The sequence below is a fragment of the Macaca mulatta genome, chromosome 3, assembly GCF_049350105.2.
Source record: "Macaca mulatta isolate MMU2019108-1 chromosome 3, T2T-MMU8v2.0, whole genome shotgun sequence".
Lineage (NCBI taxonomy): Eukaryota > Metazoa > Chordata > Mammalia > Primates > Cercopithecidae > Macaca > Macaca mulatta.
Window position 1 is genome coordinate 70,694,884 of NC_133408.1, and position 20,256 is coordinate 70,715,139.

Here is a 20,256-nt window from a genome sequence, read left to right on the forward strand (position 1 = left end):
TTAAACTCAAAACCTTCTGAAAAGCAAAATAAATAATCAGCAGAGTTAACAGATAACCCACAGAGTGAGAAAAAATCTTCACAATCTGTACATCTGACAAAAGACTAATATCCAGAATCTACAGAAAACTCATACAAATGAGCAAAAAAAAAAAAAAAAAAAAAAAAAATCCGTGAAAAAGTGGGCTAAGAACATAAATAGACAATTTTCAAAAGAACATATGCAAATAGCCAACAAGCATATGGAAACATGTTCAATATACCTAATTATCAGAGAACTGCAAATCAAAACCACAATGTGATACCACCTCACTCCTGCAATAATGACCATAATCAAAAAATTAAAAAATAGGACATGTTGCCAGGGATGTGGCAACAAAGGAATGATTTTACACTTTTGGTGTGAATGTAAACTAACACAACCACTATGAAAAACAGTGTGAAGAAATTTTTAAGAACTTAAAGTAGATCTACTGTTTGATCCAACAATCCCACTACTAGGTATCTATCCAGAGGAAAAGAAGTCATTATATGAAAAAAGATACTTACACACACATTTATTGTCTATATGTCTATTTGTATATCAGCACCATGCTGTTTTGGTGACTATAGCCTTATAGGATAGTTTGAAGTAAGGTAATGTGATGCCTCCAGATTTGTTCTTTTTGCTTAGTCTTGCTTTGGCTATGTGGGCTCTAAGAGAATACAATTTTGTCATTTTCAATCACATGGCTAAACCTGGCAGACAGTACATTAGTCGAAATTAGCCAGGCACAGAAAGATAAATATCTCATGATTTCACTTATACATGGATTCTAAATAACTTAATCTCATTGAAGTAGAAAATAACATGGTGACAACCAGATGCTAAGATATTTAGAAAAAAGAGGGGTTGGAAAGATATCTGTTAAAGAATACATAATTATAGTTTATTATGAGGAATGAGTTTAAGAGATTTATTTTGCAGCCTGGTGACTTTAATTCATAATAACGTATTTTTGAATAATGTGAAGACAAGATTCTCTCACTAGAAAAATGTTAACTATGTGAGGTAAAGCAATTAAGAATTAAGCATTTGATAACGTATACGTACTTCAAAACATCATGTTTGGCCAGGCACAGTGGCTCACGTCTGTAATCCCAGCACTTTGGGAGGCTGAGGTGGGCGGATCACAAGGTCTAGAGATCGAGGCCAGCCTGACCAACATGGTGAAACCCTGTCTCTACTAAAAATAGAAAAATTAGCTGGGTGTGGTGGCACACGCCTGTAGTCCCAGCTACTTGGAAGGCTGAGGCAGGAGAATTGCTTGAACCCGGGAGGTGGAGGTTGCAGTGAGCTGAGATCGCACCACTGTACTCCAGTCTGGTGACAGAGTGAAACTCCATCTCAAGAAAAAAATAAAATAAAATAAAATAAATAAAATTTAAAAACCATGTTTTACCAAATAAATACACATTTTATCTGTCATGTTAAAAATGTATTTTTAAACATTATAAGAGGATAACAATGTTTCAAATACTGTGTTTTTGTCATAAACTTGGTTGAATGACACCAAAAATATATGATTTTTGTGCTGTTTTTGTCACTTAATTTGTCAATAATAAGCATAAGAACTTTGAGACTTAACAGCATGTTCTGGACCCAGCACAGTACGTGGGAGAAGCCAATGTACTATAGGGCTTTTACTTAAAGCTTGGGAAACCTGGAATTTCTGGTGCAGACTGTAACAATATGAAAAACACTAAAAGGTCAGGTGTTGCTTATGGTTCCATGACTACCCACACAGTAAACAAGTTTCCTTACAAATTAACAGAAAATATTTTAATCCAAAAGCTGCCATGATGTCCAAAATTTTTCCAGAGAAAATGACAAGGGAGTTGGCTACAGTTAGGTGACTTAAAATGAATACTGTAGACTGAACTTTACACCCCCTAAAAATTGTACATAGAATAAGAGAAAAATCTCTCCAAATTGTAACATCAACATGGAAAAAAAAATTATTCCAAATTTCAAACCCACAAAGTTAGTTTTATTATTTTGCAACACTTCACATTTACATGTAAAACTAAAAAAGAAAAAACTGCATGGAAACATAAGATGTGTTATAAGTGTATCATAAAAAATTAAATTTAAAATTCTTCACTCACCATTAACTCTTAAGAATTTCTAAGACATATTTTCTAGCCAATTTTATATATGCCACAATTTGTGTAAGAAACTAATAAAACTTTTCTTTTACACACATAGGAAAACAATGCTAACTGATTTAATCCTCTCATCTTTGGACAGTGTATGCCTATTATAGTAATTAACTGATCTCAACGTTATATTAATAAACAAATTATCCAGTTAAAACCAATTTTTTAGTGCATTAAAAAATACCAACTTTCTCATCAGAACCTACAAGATACCATGTGAAATGACATGGCATGAAGACAACAGTGAGTAAACTGTAATCATAACACAGAAAAAGGAGAAGGGCTGTAATGCATACATAGTTGGAATACAATAAAATGACAAACAAAACAAGATAATTAGAATAGAAGCAGAATTTGTTTAAATTCAGCAAAATTCAGCTTTGCAGCCTGTAATAAATGTTCTTTTCACAAGAAGAGTTAATGTTATTTCTTCACAATTCGTATTTTCCATCTCTGACTTGAAGTTACAAACTAACTCCGGCAGAAATATTTATGGCTTATTATGGAGCATCTGTTACACAGCAAGCACTTTCATGTTTTTTTGCTACACTTATATTTAAAAAAATCCTCATGACTTATAAAGCCTCCCCAGTACTTACCTGAACAAATCGGTTCAATAGATAAATTTACTTGTGTCAATTATAAAAACGAAACAATGACTAAAGAATAGTAAGCTTGGCCAGGTGCGGTGGCTCATGCCTGTAATCCTAGCACTTTGGGAGGCTAAGGTGGATGGATCACCTGAGGTCAAGAGTTTGAGACCAGCCTGCCCAACATGGTGAAATCCTATCTCTACCAAAAATATAAAAAGTTAGCCAGGTGTGGTGGCACATGCCTGTGATCCCAGCTACTTGGGAGGCTGAGAATCACTTGAATCTGGGAGGTGGGGGTTGCAGTGAGTTGAGATCATGCCATTGCACTCCAGCCTGGGCAACAAGAGTGAAACTCTGTCTCACAAAAAAGAAAGAAGGAGAGGGGGAGACAGAGAGAGAGAGAGAGAGAGAAAGACAGAAAGAGAGAAAGAAAGGAAAGGAAAGAAAAAAGGAAAGAAAGGAAAGAAAGAAAGGAAAGAAAGAGAGAAAGGAAAAAAGGAAAGAAAAAAAGAAAGAAAAAGAAAGAAAAGAAAGAATGAAAGAAAAAGAAAGAATAGTAGGCTTATACAGGGTTCTGCAATTAAATGGAATATTCTAACTAAAAACATAATACACTAATTTTGGAATTACATCTAAAAATTATTTTGTGTGCACTACTACATTTCATTAAAATCATTCATATAATCCCTTACCAGCTCATATAATGAGTACTTTATATACTATATAACAAATAAATTATAACATACAAGATAATTATGAGTCTAGCATGAGTACCAGGCAAGAAAAAAAAAAATTGCATGGGGAGATTCTGAACCATAAGCCTTAATATTTTACAGTAATGAATTCAATAGAAAGCAGAGATCATAGATTTGTTTCCAGCATTTTTGAAGTTTTTAGTTTGCTAGTAAATTAGCTTATGAAAATGCTTTGTTTCAATATTGCTTTTTACTCTGAAAATAAGTACAAACTCATACTTACACAAACACACTTACTTCATAATTTACTTTCACCTAACATTTATCTTTATAGTAATATATATATATATGTTTATGTAAATAAAAATTAAAAGTCTGTGTTTCCAGGAGAGGGCACATGTTCATAGAAAAATATAATAAAATTTAAAAAAATATTTAGGACTCAGAAATGTATAAATTTTATGTATATGTCTATGTAATTTTTATTATGACCTAAAATGACCTGGTAGTCACTAACAGTTTAATTGTACATTTTAATATAACTAGAAGTGGCTGGGCGCGGTGGCTCAAGCCTGTAATCCCAGCACTTTGGAAGGCCGAGATGGGCGGATCACGAGGTCGGGAGATCGAGACCATCCTGGCTAACACGTTGAAACCCCGTCTCTACTAAAAAAAAATACAAAAAACTAGCCAAGCGACGTGGTGGGCGCCTGTAGTCCAGCTACTCGGGAGGCTGAGGCAGGAGAATGGCGTAAGCCCGGGAGGCGGAGCTTGCAGTGAGCTGAGATCCGGCCACTGCACTCCAGCCGGGTCGACAGAGCCAGACTCCATCTCAAAAAAAAAAGAAGTATACAATTGGATGTTTGTAATACAAAGGATAAATGCTAGAGGTGATGGATACCTGATTCCCCCAGATGTGATTATTATAGATTGTATGTCTGTGTCAAAACATAACATAGGACGGGTGCAGTGGCTCACCACTGTAATCTCAGCACTTTGGGAGGCTGAGGCGTGTGGATCACCTGAGGTCAGGAGTTTGAAACCAGCCTGGCCAACATGATGAAACCCCATCTCTACTAAAAATACAAAAAAAATTAGCCGGGCATGGTGGTACATGCCTGTAGTCCCAGCTACTTGGGAGGCTGAGGCAGGAGAATCACTTGAACCCCAGAGGTGGAGGTTGCATTGAGCCGAGATCATGCCACTGCACTCCAGCCTGGGTGACAGAGTGAAAAACAAAACAAAACAAAACTAAACTAAAACTAAAACTAAAAAACGTAACATATATGGCATAAATATATGCACATACTATGTACCCATAAAATTAAGAAATATAAATTTAAATAAAAAGAAATAAAAATTTAAGTGATGGAAACAATGTTCTTTAACTTATTTGCAGTTTAAAGCCACTAGCAAAAGAGATTACTGGAGATATTATTCCACTATTTTACCAAATCACATACTGTTACTATCTTTTACCTGCACTCTTGAGTAAGGTGGAATAGGTGAATGTTAGTGGCATAATAACACTTTATTGAATGCACAATAGTCTTAACATGTTAAAAAATGTACAATTAAAGAATTAAGTTCACACACAATCTAAAAATTTTTAAATGTACTCCATTTTACTGCATAAAAGTACAATTAGTAAATTGGTATTTAATTACTTTTTTTTTTTTTTTTTTGAGATGGAGTCTTGCTCTGTCACCCAGGCTGGAATGCAGTGGCGCGATCTTGGCTCACTGCAGCCTCTGCCTCCCAGGTTCCAGTGATTCTCCTGCCTCAGCCTCCCCACAACCTGGGATTACAGGCACACACCACCATGCCTGGCTAATTTTTGTATTTTTAATAGAGGCAGGGTTTCACCATGTTGGCCAGGCTTATCTCTAACTCCTGACCTCAGGTGATCCACCCACATTGGCCTCCCAAAGTGTTGGGATTACAGGCATGAGCCACTGTGCCCAGCCCCTTTAATTTAAACTAAAATTAAAAATGCTTTTCTCTCACTATAATGCAGAAGAATATTACTCTGAACACCTACCTCATCACTCAGTATTATAAGTTAACCACCAAGAGCCTAGATTTTCATTATAAATCTTACGCTTTAATGCCCTTATTCTTCTACAGAAAAAAATCATAGTGTTTACCTAACAATAAAGAATCTCATATCTCTGACACAGCAACAATTCATTACATGCTTTCACAATAGGAATGAAAAAACAGAATAATGTAATTTGAGAGTTGAATTCATCATTATTTACTTTTCAAATAATCTGCAATCTTTTAAAAAGAAAAAGTATACTTTGAATGTAATTATAACTCTCTTAAAAATCTTCTACTCCTGTTTTTTTGTTTTTTACTTTTTGAGGTGGAGTTTTGCTCCTGTTGCCCAGGCTGGAATGCAATGGTGTGATCTTGGCTCACCACAACCTCTTCCTTCCAGGTTCAAGTGATTTTCCTGCCTCAGCCTCCCAAGTAGCTGGGATTACAGGCATGCGCCACCCCACTCAGCTAATTTTGTATTTTTAATAGAGATGGGGTTTTTCCAAGTTGATCAGGCAGGTCTCAAACTCCTGACTTCAGGTCGGCCTCCCAAAGTGCTGGGATTACAGGCGTGAGCCACTGTATCTGGCCTTACTCTTTTTACAGTTATACACAAATAATCTAACAACTTGAGTTATGTTTTCTATACTGAACACTCTGATTTAGTGTAATGTCTAAAGTGTCAGTAACTTACTTATTTCTACTGTAAATTCTGACATTTACATAGACTAATTGTGAATTACATATTTTTCATACTTCATCTGCAAAAATATATTTTAGTATAAATTATCTGGTATTTTCTAGGCTATAGTTTTTTTAAAAATGTATTTCCAAATTTATTACATTTGCAAGATTTTTGTCCGATATAAATTATCTGATTTTGAACAAAGTTTGAGCAACTGCTTCAGGGTTTCCCTCTAGTATAAAATGTGTACAATAAGATTTGTGATACAAGTAAAGGTATTACAACCCTCCTTATATTTGTAATATTTGTCTTCAGCATAAACATGCATTTTACTTTAAAGGGTTATAGTTTCTGAAAGATCTTTTGACAGTAATTGCTTTTATAATGCTCCTAATTAAGTAAAAATTCTGACGTTGAGTAAGATATGAGCAGATATCAATGACATTTTTATATTCTTCATATTTGTACCATCTTTCTCAAGTATAAATGCTTTCCTGTGCAATAAGGTGTGGATATTCCTTCACAGTTTTGCCACATTCTTTACTTATAAAGTTTTCTCCAGTATAAATTATCTTACCTATAATCAAGTGTGACAACCACCTGAAGGCTTTGTCACAGTCTTCACTTTTTTTTTTTTTTTTTTGAGACGGAGTCTCGCTCTGTCACCCAGGCTGGAGTGCAGTGGCGTGATCTCGGCTCACTGCAAGCTCCGCCTCCCGGGTTCATGCCCTTCTCCTGCCTCAGCCTCCCAAGCAGAGGGGACTACAGGCGCCCACCACCATGCCCGGCTAATTTTTTGTATTTTTAGTAGAGATGGGGTTTCACCGTGTTAGCCAGGATGGTCTCAATCTCCTGACCTCATGATCCGCCTGCCTCAGCCTCCCAAAGTGCTGGGATTACAGGTGTGAGCCACCGCGCCCGGCCACACATTCTTCACATTTTTAAGGTTTTACACCTGGATGATTTTTTGTATATTTAGAAAAGTTGGAGGTGTTGTCAAAATCATTGTCATATCTTTTAGGTTTGTAGAGTTTCTCATCAATATGAATTTTTTTATGTCTAGTAAGGTTTGAGGAACAGTTAAAAGCTTTGCCATATTTGTCACATTTGTAGTGTTTTTCTCCTGTATGAATTTTCTTATGATCAACAAGAGTTGCAGGCTAGTTAAAAAACATTGCCACATTCATCACATTTGTAAGATTGTATGAATTGCTTTATGATTAGTAAAGGTTGAGAATACACTAAAGCTTTTGCCACATTCTTCACATTTGTAGATATTCTTTCTAGTATGAATTCTCTTATGTCATGTAAGGTAGGAGGGCCGATTAAAACCTTTGCCACATTCTTCGCATTTGTAGGGTTTCTGTCCTGTACGATTTCTCGTATGTTCAGTAAGGTTTGAGGACTGGGTAAAAGCTTTGCATCATTCTTCATATTGTGGGATTTCTCTCCAGTATGAATTGTTTTATGTTTAATGAGGTTTGCAAACTGGTTAAAAGCTTTGCCACATTCTTCACACTTGCAGGACTTCTTTTCAGTATGAGTTTTCTTATGTTTAGTAAGGTGTGAAAACTGGTTAAAACCTTTGCCACATTCTTTACATTTGTAGGGTTTCTCTCCAGTATGAAGTCTCTTATGGTTAGTTAGGGTTGAGAACTGGTTAAAGGCTTTGTGACATTCATCACATTAGAAGGGTTTGTCTCCAGTATGAATTATCTTATGTTTATTAAGGATCAAGAATACACTAAAACCTTTGCCACGTATTTAACATTTGTAGGATTTCTCTTTAGTATGAATTTTCTTATGTCTAATAAGGGTTGAGGATTGGTTAAAGGCTTTGTCACATTCTTCACATTTGTAGGGTTTCTCTTCTGTATGAATTCTTTTGTTTAATAAGCTGTGATAACCAGTTAAAAACTACCACATGCCTCACATTTGTAGGAATTATCTCTAGTGTGAATGCTTTTATGTCATGTTAGGTGTGAAAACATGCAAAATGATTTGCCACATTCTTTACATTTGAAAGGTTTCTTGTCAGGATGTATTATGACTTTGAATTTAAAAATATATGAAAGACTTTCATATATTTATCACCTTGAAATATTCTGCTCTGAGTAGTTGTCAAACATTTGCTAAGTTCATTATAACCTCGGTTGTGCACTTTACACTCATCCACACTTTTACAGTAAATTTTTATGTCTTTACTATAAATTTTTATGTCCACATTTTCCATATCTTCTCGGTATCACTTTTTGGAAAGAAGCCTTTATGCCTTGCTCTGGTCAATGATCTTGGGCATAATGAGAACACATAACTGAAAGAAATAAAAATAAAAAATTTCTTCACTTGCTAGACTCAAATGAATATACTTTACAAATCTAATGTATAGGCTAAGTGTGGTGGCTCATGCTTGTAATCACAGCACTCTGGGAGGCTGAGGTGGGTGACTGACTTCAGGTCAGGAGTTTGAGCCTGGCCAATATGGTGAAACCCTGTCTCTACTAAAAATACAAAATTAGCTGGGCATGGCGGTGGGCACCTGTAATCCCAGCTACTCAGGAGGCTGAGGCAGGAGAATTGCTTGAACCCAGGAGGCAGAGGTTGCAATGAGCCAAGATTATGCCATTGCGCTCCAGCCTGGGCAACAGAGCAAGACTCTGTCTCAAAAAATAAAATAAGTCAAATGGAAGAAATGTATAGGAGAAAAAAAGGAATGGTGAAAGATGAAGCACATAGATAATCCTGGTAAACACCTGTGATTAATAAAATTATCCACCCTTTGTGTTCTTCAGGAACAGTTTACAGAAAAAAACAACCTTCCCATTTTGACTTAGATGGTTTAAGTACTCTCTCATCTTACTTATCACATAGCCAGACATGAACTCTCGAAGTCTTTTTCTAATTAAAAAATCAGTTGGATTTGTCTTCAGTGGTCAGAATAAAATACTTCTTAATCAAAGTTTATCCCCTTCCCACAAGCTTCTGAACTTTGAGCTACCCTCAGTCTGAGCCAACACAGAACCCCATTTTATGTCCCTTTTAAGAACATGCTGAGTTCAGGGTAAAAACTGTTCTGATCTAAAATCTAATTATTTTCACCCTGCATTTTCCATCCCCTTCCCACCTCCTTTTTATTTTATTACCATTATTCTTTGAGACGGAGTCTCACTCTGTCACCCAGGTTACAGTGCAGTGGCGCAATCTCAGCTCACTGCAAGCTCCGCCTCCCGGGTTCATGCCATTCTCCTGCCTCAGCCTCCCGAGCAGCTGGGACTACAGGTGCCCACCACCACGCCCGGGTCATTTTTTGTATTTTTCGTAGAGACGGGGTTTCACCATGTTAGCCAGGATGGTCTTGATCTCCTGACCTTGTGATCTGCCCATCTGGGCCTCCCAAAGTGCTGGGATTACAGGCGTGAGCCACGGTGCCTGGCCCCCATCCCCTCTTTAATCTTGTTTGCTCCTCCCTATAAAAGAAAGCCCTTGTCTGCCGAGACTTTGCAGTCCTTAAAGATATCATAGTTGGCTCTTCCTCCTGTTGCAATGCTTCTTTGGAAATCAAATTTTTTACATAAATCTAACTTTGTTTTAATTTACAATGTTTAGAAACTGCCTCAAAACAGTAACAACTTTATCTTCAGTAAAACCCTCCCAATCCCCTTCCATCTTAACCTTAACTGCAACTGCCTGTGGGTCCCCAGCTTTCTAGGGCTCTGTAGGTTCTCCGTATAAAGGTTTCTTTCACGGCTGGGGTGAGCAGGCTGGGACACCTGCAGGGGAGGCCTCCTAGAAAGAATTAACTGGACCTTTAATAACATCCTTTTGCAGGATCAATATCAACCCTAGCTTGGAGTCACCAGGCTAAAGCTTTGATTTCCATGTCAAAGGTACTCACTTGGTTTTTGAAACTAAGTGTTTGAAAAATCCAGCACAATTACTCAAACACGGTGTTACTATAAAAGGAAGGAATTTATAAGCTGCTTACATTTCACACCTCAATAAGAAAAGTAAAAGTATTTATTCCTTTCAGATAATAAATGTATTTTATTATTTCCATTAATAATCATGTACAAACAACTAGTCATATGGGAACACTTCTAAGAGGTACCAAGTTTCACCTCATAAAATTTAGCATGAAACTCAGAAATCAAAATAACAGGATATAGAACAGAGATAGTCAGTGTCACAAACTTACCCTGCAAAAAAAGAAACTGATGTTTTCATGAATCTATGAAACTCACCAATTAACTACAACATTTTCTTGTGGAAATGTATTAATTTTCTTTTCTTTTTTTTTTTTTTTGAGACAAGAGTCTTGCTCTGTCACCCAGGCTGTAGTGCAGTGGCGTGATCTTGGCTCACTGCAAGTTCTACATCCCAGGTTGTATTTTTAGTAGAGATGGGGTTTCACCATGTTAGCCAGGATGGGGAAATGTATTCATTTTCTAAAACCAAAATGAAAGAGTGATTTTCCCTATAATTTTCCTTGGTGGCTAGTAATCTAAAAGCTAAGCCTTGAAATTCTGTTTGAAATCACTCAGCCATAAAAAGCACACCTGAGAAAATTGTTAAACTCACTCTGGGAAAGAAAAAGGTAAATGAGAATTATTAACAAATGCAATATATGATTACATATTAATTTTTTAAAAACCCACCTCTTTTATATCCTTTGTAATTTTTTTTTTCTACCTGTCAAGCCCTACTAATAAAATGCAATTTACAGTTTAAAAACTGAAGTCTGGCTGGGTACAGTGATTCACGACTATAATCCCAGCACTTTGGGAGGCTGAGGTGGGTGGATCACCTGAGGTCAGGAGTTTGAGACCAACCTGGCCAACATGATGAAACCCAGTCTCTACTAAAAATACAAAAATTAGCTGGGCATGGTGGTGTGCGCTGGTAATCCCAGTTACTTTGGAGGTTGAGGCACGAGAATCGCTTGAACCCAGGAGTTGGAGGTTGCTGTGAGCTGAGAGCCCACCACTGCACTCTAAGCTGGGTGACAGAGCAAGACTCAGTCTCAGGTTAAAAAAAAAAAAAAAAAAGCAAAAAACAAAACTGAGGGTCAAAATAAGTAAACAAATATTTTCACAGTGACAAATTTATGGTGTGGCAGTGCTGATTAAAAAGCAGATGTGTCTGAATCATGTGTCAAGTCAGGCCATCCAATCGCTTAAGAGATTCTCCCCCCCATCCTGCTCACTTAAGTGCTCAATAACCTGTCTCTCAGGAGACACTGCACTATGCCCCAGGTGCATCTTACTTTGCATTTTACAAGTTATTGAACCATCTCACTGGGGTCAGTTTTTGTTTTTTGGAATACTGTTTTTTCTTTCACAAATTTTCACTATTTGTCTTTCACAATTTTTCCTCTGTTGTACTTCTTTCACAATTTTTCCTCTGTTGTACTTCTTTCACAATTTTTCTGCCCCCATACAGAATCCAGGGAGCAAAAATTATTTCTGTTTTCCCCTCAATACCAGCATCTGATTATCTGACCAGCAATGTGTCTACAAGAAATGGAATCTGGCTTGAAGACAATCTTAATGTCTCAAGGGGTTAGCTTTTCAAAAAAATAGTACACCAGGAGATTCCTCTCAGCCCTAGAGCATCCAGCTGCTCTTTAAGAGGCTACACTCCATACCTCAGGTTTTCCTATTGGAGAAAATGACCTAGGAGCTGAGAGTCAGTAGAATTACAGCAGACATAGCCATGGTGGGTATCTCGGTTTATCCCTAGACAGTACTGAAATCCAGGACCTGTAAAAAACTGAAGGATGGCTGAGGACACATCACCCCATAAAGTTTCCAAAGGGAAACCATGACCCAAAAACATTCTGACAAGATCTCTGTGCCTAGGAAAGATAAAAGAAAATGAGGCACAGACTTTTTTTTACAATACAGTGTCTATGGATTATTCTTTCCTTTCTTCTTATGAGAAATATTTACAAACAGAAAACAAATGTTTTAAAAAGTGCCATCCAATACTTTGTCATAATGATTAATAATGATTAACACAGTATCAAAAATGTACACTAAAGAACAAACAGTTGATCATGCAAATTAGGGAGGGGAAGTTGGCATTTGGGAATGTCAGAAGGAACTGGAAATTTAGTATTTTACTGCAAGCCAGAGTTAGGACGAAGGATTAGGGGGTGGGGGGTAGACTTGAGACCCTGTTTGGGACACATGTGAAAAATGCAGGGTAAAATCTGTCCCCTGTGGAGTGTGAACATAATTAAATGGCAGGCAATTAGACTGAGGTGGCTCTAGCCCCTGGATTCCTACTTTTAAAAAAAAAAATCTAACTCAAGTGCATTTTTTGGTCAATTACTATATTGGAGAAAGCAAAATTTAGGCTTAACCAACTATAAACTGGCAATTAACCTCTGATTACATTATCAGAAAATTTTCATCTCGATCATACAAGTTGGAAAACTATGTAACCGTACCTAACCAATGACTTTCTTCATTATGCACCTTAAAATGACTTTTTTTTTTTTTTTTCTGAAAGGAAGTCTCGCTCTCGTCCCCCCAGGCTGGAGTGCGATGGCCCGATCTCGACTCACTGCAACCTCCGCCTCCACAAGGAGGAGACAGGACGCCCGGAGTCACTGCTGTGAGCCGGGCCGCCATCTTATGGCTAAAGGGGGCTGAGGGCCGAGCTGAGCCAAGAATTGGGAGTGGGGGTGGGGATAGGGGGTGGCGGGAGGGGAGGAGAGGGAGGAGGTCCGCGGAATTTGGAGCCCAGTTCTGGGAGGCCCGCGTCCCGCCACAGCCACTTCCTACCGGTTCCAACCAGCCCTCTCCCCCTTTCTCGGGATGTCGGACCCGGCACCCTCACCACTTCTAGGCTTCCAGGGGGTCCTGGCGTCTTAGCTGCGGATCTCTCAATACCTACAGGTCACAAGGACACAGAGATTGGGCCTCTAGAAGCAGAGGACACAGAGAAGTGAAAACCTGGAGCTCCAACTGTTGCGAAAGACAAAGGCCGCGCCAAATCCCGGAAACCGTCCTGTCTGCTCCAGCTACGTGCCTGATTGGACGGTGCCCAGCCCAGCGATCCTGATTGGATAATGTTTAGGGCCCCACCCACTCAGGCCCTGAGTAGCAGAAGATGTGCTTAGATGCAGGGCTGAATGAAGACAGTGAAACCTAAGCTGCAGCCTTTTCAGGCAGGGCTTCTTCCTGAGCTGAGCCAGGCCCGCCCTAGAGGGCATTTGCATTTAACCAAGTGTATAAGATCACATGCATTTATAAATAATATATGGCTATTCACAAATGCAAAGAATATAATAACCATTATTTAACAAATTCAGATTTTATGACCTTCCTGGCTTCTGGTTGTTGAGCAGGCAGCCTGGATTTTTAAAACGGAGGCAATCCTCTGAAATAAAATGTGAGCAACATGTGAATTTTGCATTTTCTGGTAGCCAAACTTTAAAAAAAGAAGAAACAGGTGGAAATGATTGTAGCAATTTAATTAACTCAATATATTCAAAATATTATCATTTCAATATGTAATAAATACTTATTACTAATAAAGTGTGTATATATATATTTATAAATAAAAATTTGAAACGAACTCTGTATTTTACCTTTCTAACACATCGCAGTTCAGACCAGCCACATACCAGGCACTCAGTAGCCACACGTGACCAATAGCTGCTACATTAAAGTGTAGCTTTGACATCTGGAGGATGAAGAGCCTGAACAAATCTTTTCCACCAGAGGCGAAGGAAGAGCCTCTCCCTACCAACATCTCTCTTCAGTTCTAAGGGTGGAACAGATACTGGCCATGTAAAAAGCAGAGGGCAGCAGGAATAAAATAACCACAGGTACGTCACTGCGGCCCACCTTTTGATGTACCTGTGACTATTTTATTCCTAAGTTATAAACTAAAGATCTCAATTATAAGCTAAAGACTGTTGAAGTAAGAAACTAAATAATAAGGGGAGAGAGAATGCTTAAAAACTGTTGGTGTGAATATAAATCAGTAAAGCCATTATAAAAAACAGAATGAAGATTTCTCAAAAATATTAACATAGAACTACCATATGATGCTGCAATTGCACTACTGGGTCTAAATCCCAAAACAAAATACATGTGTTGAAGAGAAATCTGCACTTCTATATTTATTGCAGAACTCGTCACAGATTCATAGCATAGAATCAATCTAAGTGTCTATCATTCAATGAGTGAATAAAGACAATGTGGTATATATTTTTTGTTTGTATATATTTTTTGTATAAACATATATAATATATGTATATTTTGGGTTATATTTTAGTATATATATTTATATATATTTTGAGCATATACATACACATGAAATAAGAAAATCCTGTCATTTGCAATCATATGGACGAAACTAGAGGAAATTATATTTGTTAAAGTAAGCCAAGCACAGAAAGATTAATAACTCATAATTTCACTGTTGTTCACTTACCTAAACAACTTGATGTTATTAAAGTAGAAGTTTTGTGGTGGTTACCAGATTGTAAGATAATTAAAGAAAGAAATGTATGTGGAGATGTCTGTGAAAAGATACCTAATTACAGTTGGCTAGGAAAAATAAGTTCAAAAGGGCTATTGTACAGAATAGTGACTATAGTTAGTAATGATGTATTGTGCCAAGACCAGCTCGATTGGGGAGACCCTAAGCCAGTGGCACTAGAGGAATTAAAGACACTCACACAGAAATATAGAGGTGTGAAGTGGGAAATCAGGGGTCTCACAGCCTTCAGAGCTGAGAGCCCCGAACCCAGAGATTTACCCACATATTTATTAACAGCTAGCCAGTCATTAGCATTGTTTCTATAAATACTCAATTAACTAAAAGTATCCCTTATGGGAAATGGGATTAACTAAAAGTATCCCTTATGGGAAACGAAGGGCTGGGCCGAAATAAAGGAATAGGTTGGGCTAGTTAACTGCAGCAGGGGCATGTTCTTAAGGCACAGATCGCTCATGCTATTATTTGTGGCTTAAGAATGCCTTTAAGCCGTTTTCTGCCCTGGGTGGGCCAGGTGTTCCTTGTCCTCATTCTGGTAAACCCACAACCTTCCAGTGTGGGTGTTATGGCCATCATGAGCATGTCACAGTGCTGCAGAGATTTTGTTTATGGCCAGTTTTGGGGCCAGTTTATGGCCAGGTTTTGGGGGGCTTGTTCCCAACATGTCCCCCTTCTTTGATTTGCAAATCGATAAAAGCAAAGGCAGCTTTGTCACAGTGAGCTACTTCTCGCAGGAGTCAGGATCCACATCTGCAGACTATAAAAGAGAAACAACACAGATTAAAAGCACAGTCATCATTGAAATCACAGAGCTTCCAAGTGTTTTTATCTATTGTAATGGGTTACTAGCTGCTAATCTGTCTGCAGCTCCTTCAAGCACTCCAGTTCCTGGCATTAAGGTCAGGTGTGCCTGGGATGCTTTAAATATTTGTTCTTTAATTTTGTAATACCCAAAGACAAGTTTTTAGAGTGTCCTTCTGATGCTTTTTTTATTCTTTCCCAAATTTTGATCTTATTAAGAGCTATTAATAGTTTCCACAAATCCTTAATGTTTAGCTCCTACAGTGGGCCATATCATTTGAGGTTGAGGTGCCACTATACCGCCATGGTTCCAGATAATAGGAACTCTTGCCAGGTTCAATTTTGTTTACAAATAGATTTATGAGAGTGGTATGCCTTAATTATAGGAGCAGATTTATTACGGTAAATACTGAGATCAGAAAGCATGTGTAACTGTGTCATAGAGTGATTACATCCAGGCATTATTACCAGCCAGGATTGATAAATATGCCCAATAAGTATAATTGTTCTCTGTGTCAGCCCTTGTTGAAGGAATACTCACAGCAGTGGTGATAACTGCTATCATAGCTACCATTAAATTACTCTTTGTGACTGGTTGTCCTGCTTTCCTCAGGTTTTCTTCCTCCATCTGTGACAGCTTCTTGATCTGTCCCCAGGTGGGTGGCTGTGTTCGACGGGTGTTGCTCATGACAGTTGGGGTTCTCCTTAGCATCAGTCTCGACATGGCTGCAACTGAGGGGTCCTCAGGATCCTCCCAGAATCTGGCTCATGAAAAGGTTTCAGGTGTCTTGATGGTATCCAAATTGGCTGTTGATTTTGGCCTGGAGAATCACAAGCATAACCATAACCTCTACCCCATTATTATCTTACCTATTTCCCAACTTTTTGCTATCAGATCTCTCCACCAAATCAGTTGTTCTGCTTCTGTCTTTGTGGCTGTTTCTGTAGATGTTGTTCAGCTGCTGATAACATCTGGCCTTTGGGCAGGCTCAAAAAATTTAAAGTTAATAATGCTAGATTTAGTTGCATCTGTGGGGTTCCATATTCTCTAATTCCCCTTTTCTGCTTTTGCAACTGCTGTTTTAGGGAAAGATTCGTTCTTTCCACTATGGCTTGTCCTTGAGAATTGTATGGGATACCAGTAATGTGTTTAATATTCCACACAGAGAAAAATGTAGCTACAGCTTGGTTAGTATAGCCTGGGGCATTATCTGTTTTAATAGAAGCTGGAATGCCCATCACCACAAAACACTGCAAAAGGTGACATTTAACACAGGCAGGAGACTCTCCTGATTGGCATGTAGCCCAGACAAAGTGAGAAAAGGTGTCCACACATACATGTACATAAGCTAGTCTCCCAAATGAGGGAATATGTGTGACTTGCATTTGCCAAAGAGAGTTAGGTTCCAATCCTCGAGGATTAACTTCTCCTGTAAAAGATGAGAAATGTACCATTTGGCAAGTTGGGCATCACTGGATAATCGCTTTAGCTTCTTTCCAAGTAATGCTTATCTGCGTTTGAGACCAGAGGCATTAACATGTGTTAAATTGTGAAAGTGTCTAGCATTAGATATTGCATTAGCAACTAGGTGATCAGCCATTTGATTCCCTTCAGTTAAAGGTCCTGCAAGAGGTGTATGAGCCCTAATGTGAGTGATGCAAAAAGTGTGCATTCTACTTCTAACTGCTGTTTGCAATTGGGTAAATAAAGTCATCAGTTGTTCATCTGTATGAAACTGTAACTGAGCATTTTCAATTAACTGTGTGGAATGACCCACATATGAAGAATCAGAAATCACATTAATAGGTGTATCAAAAACAGTCAGTACCTCAATTACAGCTACAAGCTCTGCTTCTTGAGCTGAAGTATAGGGCATCTGGAAAACTTTACCTTTTGATCCAGAATAAGAAGCTTTACCATTACTAGACCCATCTGTGAAACAATGAAAGCACTTAGTAGGCTGCAGGTTGTTTACTGCAAGAATTGTAAATGCAAACCTTTCACAGTCTTACTTAGCTAAAGGGATAGTAAAGAAATAGTCTTTTAAATCTATGACTATTAAAGGCCGATATTTTGGAATTATAACAGGAGAAGGCAATCCTGGCTGTAATGCTCCCAGAGGTTGTATAACTGAATTGATGGCTCTTAAGTCAGTTAACATTCTCCATTTACCTGATTTTTTCTTAATTACAAAAACTGGAGAATTCGAAGGGGAAAATGTTGGAGCTCTGTGCCCATTCTCTAATTGTTCAGTAACTAATTTCTCTAAAACCTCCAGTTTCTCTTAGTGGCCATTGTTCTATCCAAATTGGCTTATCTGTTAACCATTTTAAAGGTATAGATTCTGGAGGCTTAACAATGCCGCCATCAAAAATGATATCCTAATCTTTGGCAGGAACTTTGCCTTTCCACTTGAAGTGGTTTTTTCAAACCTTGCAAAATTTTTTCTAGTGCCATACCAGGGACATGCCCCCTTTTAATGCATTGTATGTTGACTCTGAGGGCTATATAATTGTTCTGGAATTAGAACTTGTGCTCCCCATTGTTTTAATAAATTACCCCCCATAAATTTATAGGTACAGAAGTTATAATAGATTGAATAGTTCCAGGTTTTCCATCAGGCCCTTCACAATGCAAAATATAACTACTTTGACATACTTCAGGGGCTTTACCAACTCAACTACATTAAATTGAGCGGGTTGAATTGGCTATGCGGACAGCCAGTGCTGTAGAGAAATGATTGAAATGTCTGCTCCTGTATCTATCAAACCTTTCAATTTCTTTCCCTGAATAGTTATTTCACAGGTAGGACGTTTATCAGTAATTTGATTTACCCAATAAGCTGCTTTGCCTTATTTATTTGTGCTTCCAAATCCTCCTGTTCATTTAATTTCACTTTTTCCCATTCACACATATGGCACAATCAGGAGCTGTGCTATACGTTCTCCTGGCTCTGCTTTCCAGGGAACAGAAGTAGATAAAACAATTTGAATTTCCCCATTGTAATCTGAATCAATGACTCCTGTATGTATTTGTACCCCTTTTAAACTGAAACTAGATCTGCCTAGAAGTAATCCTATCATCCCCACTGGCAAGGGTCCACAGACTCTGGTTGGGACCTTTTGCAGGGGTTCCCCAGGCAGAACATTCACAGCTTTTGTGCAGCATAAATCCACTGTGGGACTACAGGCTGTGGCGGGTGACAGACATTGTACAGGGGTGAGGGAATGGCCTAAGTTGGAAATGTCCATGTTTAGAATGGGACCTGGGACGGGCCTCTCGTGGCATCTCCTGAAATCAGGTTCCCATCTTTATCAAACTTAGAGTGGCACTGATTAGCCCAATGTTTTCCTATTTTACATTTTGGATATATTTCAGGCTCAGCAGTTTTCTTTTTTCCCCTATCTGGTGACCTGACTCACTGATTTTTTCTACATTCTTTTTTAGTATGACCATGCTTCCCACAGTTAAAACAAGCTCCAGGAAATGGAGTATTTCTGTTATCCACTCTCAGTTCTGCCATTGTCTGTGCTAGCAGAGTAGCTTTATGCAGATTACCTCTGATATCATCACAGGCCTTGATATAACCAACTAAATGTGCTTTCCCTCTGATAGGTCGCAGAGCAGCCTGGCAATCGGGATTAGCATTGTCAAAAGCTAATAACTGCAACACTATATCCTGAGCAGTTGAATCTGCAATCATCTTTTTAAGAGACTCCTGTAACTGAGCTATAAAATCAATGTATGGTTATTTGGGTCCCTATTTTATAGCAGTAAAGGAAGGGTATTTTTCTCAACTTGAAGTGATTTTTTCCCAAGCTCTAATGCACACTCCTCTAAGCTGTTCTATGGCATCATCCTGCTTGACCAGTTGTGCATCTAAACCAGCCCAGCCACCAACCCCCAAAAGTTAGTCTGCAGTTATATTAATTCGAGGTTGGGCCTGGGCATTGTGGGCAGCCTGAATGGAAGCATCATCTGCCCACCAAGTTTTAAATTGTAAGAACTGAGCAGGAGTTAGACAAGCTCGAGTAAGAACATCCCAGTCAATAGGAATCATTCGCCTGGAAACAGCAACATTCTTTAATAGTCCCATTATAAAAGAAGAACCTGGCCCATACTGATTTATAGCTTGTTTAAATTCTTTGAGTAATTTAAAAGGAAAAGGCTCAAATGTAGCTATAATACTTCCCTGTTGATCTGGGGGGTGTATCCTAGCAGGGAACTGCCAAGCCTCTAAATCTCCCTCTTGTCTAGCTTCCTGAATTCCTGCCTCAATAAAACTAAGAGCAGTTGTTCGAGGCGCTGCTCGAACAGTCACTGGGGCAACTACTTTTCCCACAGTGTCCTCCAGAAAAGAAAGATCTGGAGGTTCCTTTTCTTCAAAATAATAATGAGGGGGCGCAGAAGGGTAGGGATGAACCTCTCCCTCCTTTGCTGCTTTAGCTTTAGCTGGCAAATAAATCTAATCTGTAACCTCTTCTGTTACTTCATTATATTTCGCTTCCTCCTCATCACTGGTGTGAAAAAGTTCCAAGGTGGAATGAACCATAGCCCACACCTGTCCCATTGCTACCCTGATGCTTCCAAGCTCCCCTTCTTATTCACCATGGAAACTGCTTTAAGAGTATTTAGGTGTCCTCCAGCCAGTTCCACGTTCTCCAACCATCCCTCCAGCAACCCTTCAACCTGGATTTGAACCCCCATGATGGACACCACTTGCCGA

The 20,256-nt window shown here is 38.5% G+C and overlaps 2 pseudogenes; both read right to left on the reverse strand.

Moving 5' to 3' along the window:
* MACMULV1R-PS1007 (vomeronasal 1 receptor macMulV1R-ps1007 pseudogene) lies at positions 1,477-2,028 on the reverse strand (annotated as a pseudogene).
* LOC144340192 (uncharacterized) lies at positions 5,302-12,849 on the reverse strand (annotated as a pseudogene).
* Positions 12,850-20,256: the final 7,407 nt, after the last annotated feature.